Source organism: Oreochromis niloticus, linkage group LG14, assembly GCF_001858045.2.
Source record: "Oreochromis niloticus isolate F11D_XX linkage group LG14, O_niloticus_UMD_NMBU, whole genome shotgun sequence".
Classification (NCBI taxonomy): domain Eukaryota; kingdom Metazoa; phylum Chordata; class Actinopteri; order Cichliformes; family Cichlidae; genus Oreochromis; species Oreochromis niloticus.
In genome coordinates this window covers 838,744-853,059 of record NC_031979.2, presented here as the reverse complement: position 1 = coordinate 853,059, position 14,316 = coordinate 838,744, and the positions used below count along the sequence as shown (strand labels likewise).

The 14,316-nt window shown below is 48.3% G+C and overlaps 1 long non-coding RNA gene across 1 annotated transcript; it reads right to left on the bottom strand.

Annotated features, from left to right (window-relative positions):
• Positions 1-6,175: 6,175 nt before the first annotated feature.
• Positions 6,176-13,862, bottom strand: LOC112842193 (uncharacterized). Its single transcript, XR_003213910.1, has 2 exons — positions 13,690-13,862; positions 6,176-7,042 (listed from the first exon to the last, which is right to left on the bottom strand). It is a non-coding gene; the product is annotated as an uncharacterized LOC112842193 (long non-coding RNA).
• Positions 13,863-14,316: the final 454 nt, after the last annotated feature.

Here is a 14,316-nt window from a genome sequence, read left to right as displayed (position 1 = left end):
CAGTACTTGACGATGGCTCCCAACGTACCATTCTTCTAACATCAGCAGTGCAGCATCTCAACCTAACTGGGGAAGCCGAGAAATTATCACTTAGAACTGTCCGTCAAGAAGTTGAAACTATTCAAGGTTCTTCCGTAAGTTTCAAAATCTCACCCATCGCACATCCAGAGAAAACCTACACAATTAATAATGCCTTCACTGCAAGTCACCTAGCACTTTCAGACCACACCTAGCCTGTATCATCTTTCCAACGGAGATACAAGCATCTTCAAGGTATCCCATTACCCACTATGAATAAAGCAGCGCCACTTCTGCTCATAGGCTCAGATCATACTCACCTCATCACGCCTACTGCTCCATTGAGACAGGGACCATATGGGTCTCCCACAGCAGTTAAAACCCAACTAGGATGGACAGTTCAAGGTCCAATCACAGACTTTCAGCCCCAGAGCAGAACAGTGCATGTGCAGTGTTTGTTCACATCTCTCAGTTCACCTGCAGATGTACTGTGTTATCATGTTGAGAAGCTACGGCAACTAGACACTTTACCTGTGTACAGTGAGAAATTTGTGATCTGATCAAAGCAAGATCAAGTGGCATTGGAACTCCTTGAAAAGGGTTGAGATCAATGGTGTTAATCGCTACGCCACTTCTCTTCTACGGATTGCAAATTTTCCTCCTTTGAATGTCCCTCTCTCTGTAGTTATGTCTAGACTCCGCAACACTGAGGCTCGGTTAGCTAAAGATCCTGACAAAGCCATGTCTTACAAGGATCAGATTTTGAAATTGGAGCAAGCAAGCTATGTAGTTAAACTTAGCCCGGAGGAGATACACAATAGCAAAGAAGCTTGGTATATTCCTCATCATATGACACGTCACAACAATAAAGATCGCATAGTCTTTGACTGCCCTTTTACATTTCAAGGTCAGTGTCTCAATAAGTACCTATTGCAGGGCCCTGTCCCCAAGAAACCAAGGATCACTGGACTAAATGACTACAGACCTGTGGCTCTGACATCTGTGGTCATGAAGTCATTTGAGCGCCTCGTTCTCTCCTACCTCAAGACCCTCACGGCCCCCTCCTGGACCCCCTGCAGTTTGGATACAGAGCCAACAGGTCTGTAGACGATGCTATCAACATGGCTCTACACTTCATCCTGCAGCATCTGGACTCCCCAGGAACCTACGCCAGGATCCTGTTTGTGGACTTCAGCTCTGCCTTCAACACCATCCTTCCAGACCATCTCCAAGGTAAGCTTTCCCAGATGAATGTGCCTGATCCCATCTGCCGGTGGATCACTGACTTCCTGACGGACAGGAAGCAGCATGTGAGGCTGGGAAAGAATGTCTTGGACTCCCGGACCATCAGCACCGGCTCCCCTCAGGGCTGTGTTCTTTCTCCTCTGCTCTTCTCCCTGTATACTAACTGCTGCACCTCCACCCACCAGTCTGTCAAGCTAATCAAGTTTGCAGATGACACCACCGTTAGTGGACTCATCTGAGACGGGGATGAGTCTGCCTACAGGAAGGAGGTTGAACGTCTGGTGTCCTGGTGCAGCCACAACAACCTGGTGCTGAACGCCCAGAAGACAGTGGAGATTATTGTGGACTTCACGAAGCACACAGCCCCACTCCCCCCCCATCATCCTGACTGACACCCTCATCACCACTGTGGACTCATTCCGCTTCCTGGGTACCACCATCACCCAGGACCTGAAGTGGGAGCCCACCATCACCTCCGTCATAAAGAAAGCCCAGCAGAGGATGTACTTCCTGAGGCAGCTGAATAAATTCAACCTGCCAACATGGACGATGATGCAATTCTACACTGCAATCATCGAGTCCATCCTCACCTCCTCCATCACCGTGTGGTACGCTGGAGCCACCATCAGGGACAAACAGAGACTGCAGCGTGTTGTGTGCTCTGCTGAGAAGGTGATTGGCTGCAGACTCCCACCTCTGCAGGACCTGTACACCTCCAGGACACTGGGGCGTGCAGCTCGGATCACAGCTGACCCTTCTCACCCTGGACACAGTCTGTTTGACCTGCTCCCCTCAGGCAGGAGGCTCCGGTCCATTCGAATCAGAACCTCTCGCCATAAGAACAGTTTCCTCCCCTCTGCTGTTGGACTCTTGAACAATAACCATATGACTGTTCCCACCACTAACACGTGACCCTACACTGTGTTCACTGCATCATTCCATGTTTGGCACTGATCACCACCTGCACTCATGTATATATCTATCTACTTAGCACTTTTTTATTTTTATGTTTATTTAAGCGTTATATGACAGTATGTTTGCACTAAGTACCGCAGCAATTTCCTAATGTTGTAAACCTGCTCAACATTTGGCAATAAAACCCTTTCTGATTCTGATTCTGACCAATCCTTGGGCCAACGATTCTCGGTGTTGTGTTGCGTTTTAGGCAACATTCAGTGGCAATAAGTGGCGACATCAAAGGCATGTTTCACCAAGTCCGTCTCCTGCCTCCTGATAAACCACTCCGATTCCTGTGGCGTGACATGAACAATGCAGCTCCCCCTTCAGTGTATGAGTGGCAGGTACTCCCCTTCGGTACGACCTGCAGCCCTTGGTGTGCAATCTATGCACTGCAAAAACATGTGAAGGAACATCAATCTGACAAAGATGTGCAGTCTTCAGTAACACAGTGTTTCTATGTTGATAACTGCTTGCAGAGTTTTCCATCAGCATAGTCAGCTCGAACACTCCTAGACAAATTAAGAAACAATCTATCAGAAGGAGGCTTCGACCTTCGCCAGTGGGCCAGCAATAATCCTTTTGTGATTAGCCATCTACCATCTGAGGTAAGATCGGCAAGTAATGAACTTTGCCTGACTGAGGACAAGCCATCTGGCCCACATGAATGCACATTAGGATTATTGTGGAATTGTGAGACTGACTTGTTTGTCTATAAATATGGAACTCTAGCCTCACACCCCACCACAATGTGTCGTATCTATGCAGTACTTGCTCGTCTGTATGACCCATTAGGCTACTTACTCCCATTCACAACACGCGCCAAAACTTTGGTGCAAGAGCTGTGGAGAAAAGAGAGAGATTGGGATGATCCTTCCCTTCCAAACAATCTCTTAGAGGCATGGAAGTCCTGGGAAGAAGAACTTTGTTATCTTCCACAAATTGCCATCCCACGTTGCTATACTTCTAAGGAAATGGATGTTTCTACCACAGTTCGAGACATTCATATCTTCTGTGACGCTTCGGAGCGAGCATATGGTGCTGTTGCATATTTGAGATCAGATGATCTTGAAGGTCATGTAGAACTGAGTTTCTTGTTAGCTCGCTCACGTGTTGCTCCTAAACGGAATTTAACAATACCCAGACTGGAGCTATGTGCAGCCCTACTAGGTGCACGCCTCTGTGAGCTCATACAAACAGAACTCACCTTACCAGTCAGGACCACCACCATTTGGACTGACTCGACAACTGTACTTCACTGGCTTCAGTCAGATTCCTGCCGTTTCAAGGTATTCGTAGGAGCCAGAGTCTCGGAAATTCAAAACCTCACAAACAGTCAAGACTGGAGATACATCATCTCAGGCACAAATCCTGCTGATGGTGTTACGAGAGGTAAATCCCTGAAAGAGTTCCTTAGCCCAAACAGGTGGACCGAGGGTCCCTCGTTTCTGCATGAATCTCCAAATAACTGGCCCACAGTTACAGATCTCCATCCTGATCATGATCAGACTGAGTTAAAGAAATCCTACTTTTGTGGTATTGTCAGTACCCCCTCCCATACATACACACCCTGCTTCAGAACCTATCAAGAGCTATTGGATTTCACGGCTCGTTCACTCCCCAACCAAAAGGGTAGCATTCCTTCTGCAGCTGATTATCTAACAGCAGAACAAGAAATCCTTCGTCAGGCACAACTGGACAGTTTCGGTGAAGATTTAACCCGTTTACAGTCAGACAAACCCCTCTCATCCGACAGCCGTCTATTATGTTTGTCACCAGTGTTGTGCAGGAATTCTGGACTTATCCATGTAGGAGGCCGACTACGGCACAGCCCAGACTTGGAGTTGAATGTCCTGCTCATCCAGTGACCAAACTGATCATACAACATTATGATGACAAACTGCATCATGCTAGTTCAGAAAGAGTTTTTGCTGAACTACGTAGGAAATTCTGGATTCTCAGAGGAAGGGAAGCAGTACGCAGGCATCAGTATAGCTGCGCTGCATGTCAGAAATGGAGAGCACAGCCCATCATTCCAAAAATGTCAGACTTGCCTGCTGCTCGTCTTAGGTTATTCAAACCATCTTTCTACTCCACAGGAATAGACTGCTTTGGACCATTCATGGTCAAGACCGGCCGCCAATCGGAGAAAAGGTGGGGAATAATATTCAAATGTCTCACGACTCAGTGTGTACATCTTCACCTCCTAAACAGCATGGATACCGACTCCTTCCTCATGGCCCTCCAACGATTCATTTCTCGACGGGGAATACCCCTGGAAATTATATGTGATCAAGCAACTAACTTCAAAGGAGGAGATAAGGAACTACAGGCCGCTTTTAACAACCTTGCTCTGACTCTACAGCCGGTCCTGATGACGAAGAGAATCCATTTCAAATTCAATCCCCCGCATGCACCCCATTTTGGTGGAGCCTGGGAGAGGGAAATACGTTCTGTGAAGAATGCTCTGAAGAGAACCATTGGTGCACAAATGGTCACTGAAAAGGTCTTAAGAACGGTCCTAATTGAGATTGAAGGCATTCCTAATTCAAAACCCCTGGGCTATGTATCCTCAGACATTGCAGATATTGATCCCATAACCCCGAACCTTCTCATTATGGGCCGACATGATTCGTCACTTCCCTTGGTATCCTACTCCTAGGTCGACAACGGTGGCAACATGCACAAATATTCCACGTGCCCTCTGGCCCGTAGGAAGAGTGACACGTCTCCTGAAAAGCCCACATGACCGCATGAGAACCGTAGAAGTCTTAGCACAGGATAAAACCTATATCCGACCTGTCACCTGTCTGATCCCCCTGCCCCCGCTTCCTGACGAAGACTGACTCTGATCATATCAACATATTTCTCACCACATCCACTCACTTCACCAGATGCACCTTTTTTAGTTCTCTTACCTTTGATTGGGTGTGGTGCTTGCCCTTAATTGCACTCACCTGTCACACGTTATATGAGCACTGCATTCACTTTAGCTCACTCTTTCTTCTCTCCCACACGGTGCGGCAGCGGAGGTGAGGTTCATTGTTTAAGGTAGTGAGTAACTTAAATCTCTCTGTTTTCTTTCAGTATTAGCAGTCCATGTGTGTCTTTCCTTATTGATTCTGAGAATAAAAGGTGAACCCTGTAAATGATTGATGACTGCTTATTCTCATTTTAACCCTTTATTGACCGGCCCTTCAAATTTACCTGTAAAATGGGCCCGCCGGTGGGCCCACGGTCAATAAAGGGCTAATTGGATGAGCCCACGATGGTGACGACTTGAATTCTGAGCCTTCCTTCCTTCATAACAGCATTCCTGGATTACCCTTTTGTGTTACACATTTCACTGTTTTTCCTTTTGCTACCTAGCCTCACCTGTCTCCCCAATGTGATGTTTGCGTATTGTATGTACAGTCGGCAAGGTCTGTCATCTCGGTTGTGGGCAACTACAACTGACAAATAAAAGCTATCTCATCTATTCTCATCTCATCAATCTCACCCTCCAGGTCTCTCTGTCGTTGCCCACATGAGTGTTGAAGTCTCCCAATAGGACAACAGGTGGAGCACCCTCAAGACAGCCCGCCCAGGGACTCCAAGAAGGCTGGGTACTCTGAACCGCCACTCAGAGCATAAGCGCAGACAACTGTCAGGACCCGTTCCCCCGACATGAAGGCGCAGGGAACAAACCCTCTTGTCCACCGGAAGAAACCCCAACGTACCGGCAGCAAGCCGAGGGGATACTAGAATACCCACCCAAGCCCGTCGCCTCTCACCAAGGACTCCAGACTGAGACAGAGTCCAGCCCCTCTCCAGGAGAATGGTTCCAGAGCCCAAGCCATGGGTTGAGGTGAGGCTGACTATATCTAGTCAGTACCATTCAGCCTCATGCACTAACTCAGGCTCCTTCCCCACCAGAAGGTGATGTTCCATGTCACAATTAGTCTTGGTAGCCAGGTGTAGCGCCCCAGACTGTGTACTCCACTATAGCCGGGTACGCCCTGAGTTCTAGTTACCTTGAACTTACTTAGTTGCCCTCAGTGCAAGCTCCCCTGATTTACACACGTATAACACACAGATACACTTTTACCTTACTCTGAACTATAGATAAGAAACAGTACCAGACACACAATCTTCTGTTTAAACCAAGCAGGTTTACTGAATGAACTGGTAAACACCCAATAAATCAATAAAGTAAGAAGTCCCTTGCAATGATAAAATATAACAATAACAACAGTTACACAGTTCTTTACCGTAATGGGCCCCACACACACACACACACTCTCACACCCCAATTTCCCAAGTCCCCTCGGTGCAGGCCTGGATCGATGCTTGTGTGCGTAGGAACCAACGGTCCTAAAAGAAAACAAAATGGTGCTCCTACCTGGAACTCTCAGTCTCCTTCCACAAAGTCACAGCAAGCCGAGAGGTCCGGCCCTTAGTCCATGCAGCTGCACACTTACTCCTTCCGAGCAGCAAACCTGATCGGTCAGCCTCTGCAGTTAGTAGCCTTTCGCTCTGTACAGGTCCGGTGATCGTTAGCAAAGTCCGCCTTGAGGGCTAACTCCAGTTAGCCAAGTTAGCACGCCGCTAACTAGGTGATTCCGAGGCAACAGTGCAAACCAGTCCGGGCTGCACCACCTCACAGTCACGCTCTGTTACTCAGCCGTCGACGTGGGATGATTTATCCTTGTCGTCCATTGGAAAAAGTCTCTGCAGACGCTAGCCGCATCTCGCGCACGCTTTTCTCTCCTCCCACCTCTCGTGGCTGCTGCCTTCTCCCCCCGTTTCTTTTCCTCTCGCCCCCCTTTCACAATAAAAGCACCTAAACAATAAACTAAGTTATGAATACTACAAATGTAGGAAAATGAACAAGATAACTATTAAGCTGTATATATATACACAACTAGAAATAAAACTTAGCCCCATCAAATATACCCGGGCTACATCCTCCCCCTTCTAATCGTCTGGATGTCCTCATCAGACATCACCCAAGGCTGCTGAAAACAAATAAACTCCACACATCTTGAATGTATAACAGACACTCTTGGAACTTCGCTTTTTTTGTCTTTGTGTTTGTTTGTTTTTTTACACATTACCCAACTTTATCACAACCCCTCTGTGAACAATAGTAATAGGTTGGTCACTAGCCTTCCCTGGTTCATCGTAGGACAGTCTCAAAACTGGCTTTATTCTTCTCTTCCCAGTCGTTCCTGACCTAAGGCATCTGCTGACCTCTTCCCCAATACTCCATCTTCTCCTAGACCTCTTTGAGAGAGTTCTTTCCTTCTCCACCTCTGACTCTGTATCGGTGTTCTCTACATCATCAATGTCATCTGCTTCCTCCTGAGACTCATTGGCATTGCCCTCAGATAGAAACATAGCTTGAGTGTCATCCTCCGATGCCAATGGAGAATCGTCACTAAATGACTCCTCCCTCAACACTTTCTCCACACAGTCTCTGTACCAGGCATGCGACCTCTCGTATTCCACATCTGACGATCCAGTCGACTCCCCTATGCCTTGACTCGCGTCTCTCCTTTCTACCCTCTCTTTTCCTTTTCCCCTCCTGCGAGTCTGTGGTCTCACTGGCACTTCATCTCTATCCATGCCTTCTGCCAGTCTCACTTCTGTCCCAATCGGTAACAAATGATCTCGGTGTAGGGTTCTCACACTACCTTGACCCGTTTGTGGCTTCACCCTTTTACACTGGTAGGTTGGGCAGTTTTCCCACAATCACATGTGGTACAGCGTTCCATTTGCCTTCCAACTTATGTTTCCCCTTCAACCCCAGATTCTTAAGGAGTACCCTGTCTCCGACTTCCAAGGCTTGGAAACTGACTCGTCGATCAAAAGTTCTTTTGTTCCTCTTGTGTACCTTATCTGCAGCCTCATTGGCTAATTGATAAGCTCTCTGCAAATCCTGTTTCAAGTTTGTCACATACTGTGAATGAGTCTTCTCCTTAACTCCATCAGGAGATGCTCCAAAACAAATATCCACGGGAAGCCTAGCCTCCCTCCCAAACATCAAGAAATAGGGAGAATACCCTGTGGCATTGCTCTTTGTGCTATTATAGGCATGAACTAAGGACCCTACATGCTGACTCCAAGTTCGCTTCTTCTCATCCCCTAGTGTCGCTAACATTGACAACAAGGTTCGATTGAATCTCTCGGGTTGCGGATCCCCCTGGGGGTGATAGGGAGTCGTCCGAGACTTCCGTATACCCAACAGCCGCAAGAGCTCACGGATTAATCGGCTCTCGAAGTCTCGTCCTTGGTCAGAATGTATTCTGGCAGGCAATCCATAGTGCACAAAATATTTGTCCACCAAAACTTTGGCAACCGTGGAGGCTTTTTGGTTTTTGGTGGGGAAAGCCTGTGCGTACCGGGTAAAATGGTCAGTTACCACCAAAACATTACCTATCCCCTTAGAGTCTGGCTCCATAGACAGAAAATCCATGCAAACCAGGTCCATGGGACCCTTGCTGCTGATCTGGTGCAAAAAGGCTGCTCTCTTGTAGGGTGTTTTATGGGTGACACATACCCCACAGTTTTTGACATACTGCTCCACGTCATTTGCCATTTTTGGCCAATAAAACCTATCTCTCAGAAGGTCAGTGGTTCTTTCTATTCCTAAATGTCCCATATCATCATGAGCAGACCGCAATACCTGTTCTCTGTATTGAAAAGGCAACACAAGCTGGTACAGCTCATCCCCGGACTGCTTCCGGGTTGTCCTGTAAAGTAACCCATCTCTCATGACAAGTTTGCTGGCCTCCCGCCTCATTAACACAAACTCTGGGTCAGATTGGGTACCTTTTGGCCAAGTACCAGTGTTCAGTGCGTCAATCACTCTGCCTAGGGCATGGTCTGTTCTTTGAGCTTGTCGCAACTCTGGCCTTGACACCTGCCCTACTGCTGGCAGACTTAACTGAGTAGCATACACAGCTGGAACACACTCGGGAGGTGCCCCCAACTGATCGACATATCTTGCATTGGTCTCAGTTGCATCATCAAGGCATATTCTCTTACAAATAGACTTTACGCCACTTTGAGAGATCTGATCCCATTCAGTCTCCTTCAAGTCATCAACCATGTTTCTCGATAGCAAATCAGCATCTATATTAGTCTTGCCAGACCGATACTGAAGATCAAAGTCATAACTAGCTAGAGCCGCGAGCCATCGGTGCCCTGTTGCATTTAGCTTTGCGGTGGTAAGGACATACGTCAGCGGGTTGTTATCAGTGCGCACCGTAAACTTTGCGCCATACAAATAGTCATGGAATTTGTCCACGACGGCCCACTTCAAAGCCAAGAACTCTAACTGGTGCACTGGGTACCGCTGTTCGGAGCAGCTCAATTTCCGGCTGGCAAAAGCCACGGGCCGCAGCCCCTGGGGGTGCTCTTGGTACAACACGGCCCCAAGACCTTTCAGACTGGCATCCACATGAAGGGTGTATGACTTGTTTACATTGGCAAAGGCTAGCACAGGGGCAGTGGTCAGACACTGAATGATGTGGTGGAAAGCATCAACACACGACTGATCCCATCTACTCCCAAAGGGCTCCGATTCCTTCAAGTAGGTCTTTCCCTGTCCTGCCTGGCCTTTCTTACTACGCTGCGTAGGGGCATAGCCTTTGGTAAGTTCTGTGAGTGGCCTTACGATGGAAGCATAGTTAGCTATGAAGCGGCGGTAGTAGCCGCAGAACCCCAGGAAAGATCGCAAAGATTTCAAATCTGTGGGCACCGGCCATTTAGTAACCGCTTCTACTTTACTCGGATCAGGGGCAACACCCTCCGCAGACACAATGTGTCCCACGTACTTCACCTTCGGCTGACAGAACTGGCACTTATCCAATGAGAGTTTTAATCCCACTTCTTCCAGTCTGTCTAGCACCTTCAAAAGTCGCTCCTCATGTTCTTCCAGTGACCTGCCAAAGAGTATTAGGTCATCGAGGTACACTAGTACCTGCAGGAGGTTCATGTCCCCCACCGCCTTCTCCATCAATCTCTGGAAAGTGGCGGGTGCCCCTGTGATACCTTGGGGCATTCTCTCGAACTGATAGAAACCCAACGGACAAATGAATGCGGTCTTTTCTTTGTCCTCCTCCGCCATGGGTATCTGGTAATAGCCACTGGGAAGGTCCAGGACAGAGAACCACTTACTCCCTGACAAACAATCAAGTGCATCATCGATGCGGGGAGTGGTGTACTGATCAGGAATGGTACGGCGGTTTAGTGTCCGATAGTCAATGCACATCCTGATACTGCCATTTTTCTTTCTGGCAATGACAATGGGAGAGGCATAAGGACTGCGAGATTCCTTAATAATGCCAGCTTGTAATAGGTCTTGTATGTGTCTACGCACATTGTCAATGTCAGCTGGTGCAAGACGCCGTGACCGTTCGCGGAAAGGTCTGGAGTCTGACATCCGAATGTGATGCTCTACCCCCTTTGCCAGACCGACATCCCACTCACTGAGGGAAAACACATTAGCCCTCTTGGACAACTTCTGTCGGAGCCGCTCTTTCCATTCATTTGGCAAAGGTGAGTCACCAAAATTTATGAGAAGGGGATCTAGCTCTCTCTGATCTTTCCCCTTTTTTGGACAAACTTCAACTGTTGCAGTTACAGTATCAACCGTACACAACTGACCCATAATGGTCCCTTCCGGGAGAACAATATCCCGGGAGGACTGGTTCTGCACTGCCACAACAAAATGGTCTACCTCCAAAGCAGAGCTAGGCAACACCATGGGCTGCAGCAGCACGCCAGCTGGCAACGGAATGGTTGGGGATGCTTCCACCATTAATATGCCTTTGGTGAGTGGTTCTTCTAGCTCCACCCGGCATATAGCATGGCAGCATCGCCCTGCTGGTAGTGACAAGGAGCTGGGCCCAACCCACTTCACCCAGCCTACTCCACCCTCATCCTCTACAGGGATCTCCACAGGGGCTGGTGGGGTTAAAACTCCAGCTGTTTGGCTTACAGTCTGCACGCTACTCACCCCTACGGTTTCCTGGCACAAGGTGGCCAATCTCTGGAAAAGGGAGGCATTGGTGCCTATGATCATAGGGGTCTGGTCCGGACCTCTGGAGTCGGGACAGATCAAAGCTAAGACCGAAATGGTCTCGTGACCTCCTTTGACTTGCTCAGGAAATTCCACATCCACAACCACATAGCCGAGATAGGGGTAACTAGAATCACTCAAACCCCAGATGGCCAAACCTGAAACTGGGTAAATTGGGACACCTGATAAGTGCTCCTTATACCAGTTCTCAAAAATGATGGTTACTCTTGACCCACTGTCTAACAAAGCATTGCACGGTTCACCGTTCACTCTGACTTGCTCTACATTAGATGGACCTATCAAACCTTTAGGGATCCCGCTGTCCTCTAGCATGACTACTTCACTCCTCTTAACTGAACACACAGTATCACCTCCATCAGTGGGTTTGGGATATGACTTCCGTCGTTTGGGCTTTTTCCGTGACTGAATGAACCTCTGGATAACCTTGGCCTGGTTTGCGGCATTTCCACACTTACTAGCAAAATGCCCATTTTCTCCGCAGCGGTAACAAAAGTTGCTTTCTTTATCACTGGTGCTATATGTCCGTGCAGAGTTCTGATCAGACCTGGACGGCTCCACTCTCAAAACTGGAGAGGACACAACAGACCTTTGCTCTCTAGCATCCAGCTTCTGCTGCAACCTTTTAACCCGTTTTCTCAGTGCGACCACTTCGCCATCTGCTGAACTCTCTACACCGTCAGTCTTGCTTGTGTGAACAGGCTCTGCAACTTCTCTTGGTGCGGGGCACGACTGGTTTACCACAGATGAAACCATAGACTTCAGTTCTTTAATCTCAGTTTTCAGATTCTGAATTTCAATCTGTCTGTTTTCCTGTTCTGATTGTGCTTGGACTTTATGTGCTACCAGATGCAATTTAGCCCGGGAGGCTTCATACTCCTCCTCACTTCTGATCTCACTTAAGAGCTCTACAAAACTGGGTGGGGTTTCTTTCCTGTCTCTTAGCTTGAGTTGCACTAACATCATGTCGGAGTACACAGCACCCCTTAGGAGCTGTTCTACTCTGGCTCTATCAACACGGTGGGCTTCAATACCGCCATGACTCACTACCCTACTCAGCGACTGCTCTAATCGCCTCAGAAAGTCGGATAGTTTTTCCTGCGGTTGCTGTTGTAGTAACCGAAAAGCAAAGTACAAATCCTCGCCCGTCTCAGCACTGCCAAAAGCTTTTGCAACAGCTTCTAGACATTGTTCTGGGCTAATATCAGGGTCAGCTGTCCTCACAGCTTTTACCACAGCTAGTGCTGGACCTTTAAGACTCTCAATAATTCTGCGCCTCTTTTCTTTAGCAGAACTGTCACTCTCCTCCACCATTAGGTGTGCTTGTTCAACCCACTGTTCGAATGTCTCTTCTCCAACCGGGGTTGGTACTGTGCCTGAGAACATTCTGAGTCTACGATAACTACTGGCTTCACTGGAGGGTCTCTCCATCTTTGCCAACAAATCGCCCACAGCACGGATTATCGACTCCGCAGAGTTACCATTCTCCTGTGCCTCAGCCCCGTGTTTCGATTTACTCTGGGAAAAACCCTCACGAGGCGAAGCTTCAGCTATCACTATGATGGACCAAGGCTCTCCAGCCCCCATAGGATACACTTCAGGTGGGATTCTTGTGGCATCTACTTTCTCTTTGGTTTCACACAGGACAGTTAGCCTATCAAGCGCTTTGTTGTATCTCCGGCCTCTCACCCGGACTCGACCCAAAGCTTTAACACTCTCTAGGGTGTGTTCTATTTGGCCTATCTCCACTCCTTCGGGAGTAAGCACCATCAATGTGTGAGTCTCATCTAAGGTCTCCCCATGACTCCATTCCTGAAGCTCCTCGACCAACTCAGAGTGCATAGCTTGAACATCCATGACCAAACGATATCAAAGTTACTGCTTTTATCTCAAAATACACGTGTGCTTGGCAACTTCAGACTGAAACAACAAAAGATCCCAGCGGTGCCTCCATTTTATGTAGCGCCCCAGACTGTGTACTCCACTATAGCCGGGTACGCCCTGAGTTCTAGTTACCTTGAACTTACTTAGTTGCCCTCAGTGCAAGCTCCCCTGATTTACACACGTATAACACACAGATACACTTTTACCTTACTCTGAACTATAGATAAGAAACAGTACCAGACACACAATCTTCTGTTTAAACCAAGCAGGTTTACTGAATGAACTGGTAAACACCCAATAAATCAATAAAGTAAGAAGTCCCTTGCAATGATAAAATATAACAATAACAACAGTTACACAGTTCTTTACCGTAATGGGCCCCACACACACACACACACTCTCACACCCCAATTTCCCAAGTCCCCTCGGTGCAGGCCTGGATCGATGCTTGTGTGCGTAGGAACCAACGGTCCTAAAAGAAAACAAAATGGTGCTCCTACCTGGAACTCTCAGTCTCCTTCCACAAAGTCACAGCAAGCCGAGAGGTCCGGCCCTTAGTCCATGCAGCTGCACACTTACTCCTTCCGAGCAGCAAACCTGATCGGTCAGCCTCTGCAGTTAGTAGCCTTTCGCTCTGTACAGGTCCGGTGATCGTTAGCAAAGTCCGCCTTGAGGGCTAACGGTGTGTTCACACCGAACGCGATAGACGTGCGCGAAAACGCCCCAAACGCCCCTAATTTGACGCGTGCACATTCGCACCTCGACGCGTGTCCAAGAAAAATCCATCGCGCGTCAAAATTGCATATTTTGACGCGCGTGAACCGGAAATGTGGGAGGGATGTGGGAGGAAGTTGTGCCAGACCGGTATCTTTGCTAGATGGCAGCTGTCGAGCTAGCGTTTCTATTTACTGTGGAGAGCAGAGCAGCAGCGTTAAGGACGTCCTCGCCGTACCTGGGTCCATCAGGTCTTTCAGACGGGTGAGCAGTTCGGTGAGTTTCACCACTTGCTCCAGGAGCTGCGCCTGGATGACGGCTGATTTCAGCGATATCGCCGTCTTTCCCTGCCCAGTTTGAGGACCTGCTGTCCCGCGTTGGTCCAAGAATCGCCCGCCTAGACACCAACTACA